Genomic DNA, 3,075 nt, shown 5'->3' on the forward strand with positions numbered 1-3,075 from the left:
ACGGTTTCACAATGTTGACTGGGCTGGTCTGGAACTCCTGACCTCAAGTGGTCTGCCCACCTCTGCCTCCCAAAGTGCTGGGATTACAGGTGTGAGCCACTGCGCTTCTCCTCTACCTGGCTTCTTATAGATAGTTTCTCTTGGTGTATGTTTCCTAGGCTTTTTGACTTTGTGGACTAGAAAACTCTGGTCTCCAAGTCCCTACAAAGTTCTGGATCTTCTATAGATTAAACATTTTAACAGTCTTCATAAAGTGCATTTGAGATCCAAGGTAAACATTCATTACCTGTACACCAACCACTTCAAAGGTTTTATGAAATAAGAATATACATAAAATGCATGAGACAGGTGTACTTTGCTTTATGTGTTTGTGACAAGTTCACACAAGTAAATTTTTAAAATTTTGGTGAGGAGATAAATTTGGCAATTTTTTTTTTTTTTGAGACGGAGTCTCACTCTGTCACCTGGGCTAAAGTGCAGTGGTGTGATCTCTGCTCACTGCAATTTCTGCCTCCCTGGTTTAAGCAATTCTCCTGCCTCAGCCTCCTCAGTAGCTGGGATTACAGGCGCATGGCACCAAGCTCAGCTAATTTTGTTTTGTATTTTTAGTAGAGACAGGGTTTCATCATGTTGGCCAGGCTGCTCTGGAACTCCTGACCCCAAGTGACCCACTTGCCTTGGCCTCCCAAAGTGTTGGGATTACAGGCATGCCCCACTGCTCCCCACCAGGCAATTTTTTTTACCAAGAGTACATTCAAAGGAGCCTGAGCATTAGTTTTAACAGGTAAGTCTAGTAGAAGATCAGGGAGCACGCCATAAGTGGCATGTACAGTGTACTCTATTATAAAGGGGAATGGTTTTAAACCTTTTTTTTGAGACAGGGTCTCCCTCTGTCATCTAGGTTGGAGTGCAGTGGCATAATTTTGGCTCACTGCAACCTCCACCTCCCAGGCTCAAGCAATTCTCCCACTTCAGCCTCCAGAGTAGCTGGGACTACAGGTCACGCTACCATGCCCGGCTAATTTTTTATAGAGAAGGGATTTCACCGTGTTGCCCAGGCTGGTCTCAAACTCCTGACCTCGAGTCATCCGCCCACCTCAGCCTCCCAAAGTGATGGGATTACAGCAGTGATCCACCAGGCCTAGCGGTTTTAAACTTGAACTTACATCTGTGTTTGTTAAAGCACAGATTCCTAAGGCCCATCCCCAGAGATTCTGATTCAGTAGGGCTGGGGGTAGGACTGATAATTTTTTTTTTTTTTTTTTAGACAGAATTTTGATCTGTCACCCAGGCTGGAGTATAGTGGCATGATCTCGGCTCACTGCAACCTTCATCTCCTGGGCTCAAGAAATTTTCCTGCCTCAGCCTCCCAAGTAGCTGGGATTACAGGCATGTGCCACCACGGCTGGCTAATTTTTGTATTTTTAGTAGAGACAGGGTTTCACCATATTGGTGAGGCTGGCCTTGGACTCCTGACCTTGGGTAATCCATCTGCCTTGGCCTCCCAAAGTGCTGGGATTACAGGTGTGAGCCACCACACCTGGTGAGAGTGTGTTTCTAACAAGCTCCTGGGGGATGCGAATGCTGCCGGCTCAGTGATGACACTTGGAGAACCATCAGGGCAATGAATTATGCCCTGACTTACAGTAGCCTGTGTCCTCCTTTCTGTCTTTTTCTGGAGAGGTAAAAATTGATGTAGCCTCCCTATTACTTGTTCCCCCTTTGAAACAAAGCAGGAGAGAAGGATTTCTTTTCTGCTTTAGTCTCTATGCCTCATGTCTTTTTTGTCGTTGTTAAAAAACAAATAGAGACGGAGTCTCCCCATGTTGTCCAGGCTGGTCTTGAACTCCTGGGCTCAGGAGATCCTCCTGCCTCTGCCTCCCAAGGTCTTGGGATTACAGGCATGAGCCACTGTGCCCAGCAGTATGCCTCATGTTTCATCCCGTATGATAAAAAAAAAGTGGGCAGTGGTCAGTGTAAGAGGCAATGGTGAGTCCCCTTTTGCCTATGGATCTGTGTCTGGTTCCTCTTCGCATTTTGGAAGACTTAATAAATGTCCACTATGGCCGGGTGAGAGATCTCAGACTGCCACAGGCCTGAGTGGTTGTATTTTGGAGATGTCTATGGCTGGCCTGTGTGGGTATGTGCGTTTGCGACCTGTGGTGGAGGCTGTCATCACCCTGCCAGGGTTGTGGCACCTGTCTCCTCTCTGTCTGGCCTTCTACCTGGCTCCCTCTAATCCAGTTTCCAAATGGAAGCCAGAGTCCACCTAAAACACAGGATAGGAGGTCGGTGTGCTGCATACATCTTTAGTTGCTCTTGCTTCTTAGATAATAAAATCTCTTTTCTTTAGCAGGGTACATGAGGTCTTTATATCTGGCTTCTGTTCACTTTGTCTTCTCTCTGGTTCAGCTTTTTTGGTTTTCCACATTCTGAACTTACTGCCTATAATGTCCTCATGTCATTTATTTGCCTATTTAATTTCCTTTTGTCTTTCTTAGTCTACAGATAAGTCTTTACATAAATCTCTGTGTGATTCTGGCACACATACTTTTATTGAATGATTGAACAAATGCATGAATTAATAAATAAATATACAGGAAATTGATTTTTAAAAAATTGTTGTAAAATACATATAACTTACAACTGGCCATCTTAACAACTTTTTTTTTTTTTTTTAACATTTTTTGTTTTTTTTTGAGATGGAGTTTCACTCTTGTTGCCCAGGTAGGAGTGCAATGGCGTGATCTCGGCTCACTGCAACCTTCGCCTCCTTGGTGCAAGTGATTCTGTTGCCTCAGCCTCCTGAGTAGCTGGGATTACAGGCATGTGCCACCACGCCTGGCTAATTTTGTATTTTTAGTAGAGGCGGGGTTTCTCTATGTTGGTTAGGCTGATCTGAAACTCCCGACCTCAGGTGATCCACCTGCCTTGTCCTCTCAAATTGCTGGGATTACAGGCATGAGTCACCTCGCCCGGCACCTTTTTTTTCTTTTTGTTTTGAGACAGAGTCTTGCCTCTGCCTCTTGGGTTCAAGTGATACTCCTGCTTCAGCCACCTGAGTAGCTGGGATTA

Source organism: Colobus angolensis, unplaced genomic scaffold (assembly GCF_000951035.1).
Source record: "Colobus angolensis palliatus isolate OR3802 unplaced genomic scaffold, Cang.pa_1.0 Scaffold112, whole genome shotgun sequence".
In the NCBI taxonomy this organism is placed as follows: domain Eukaryota; kingdom Metazoa; phylum Chordata; class Mammalia; order Primates; family Cercopithecidae; genus Colobus; species Colobus angolensis.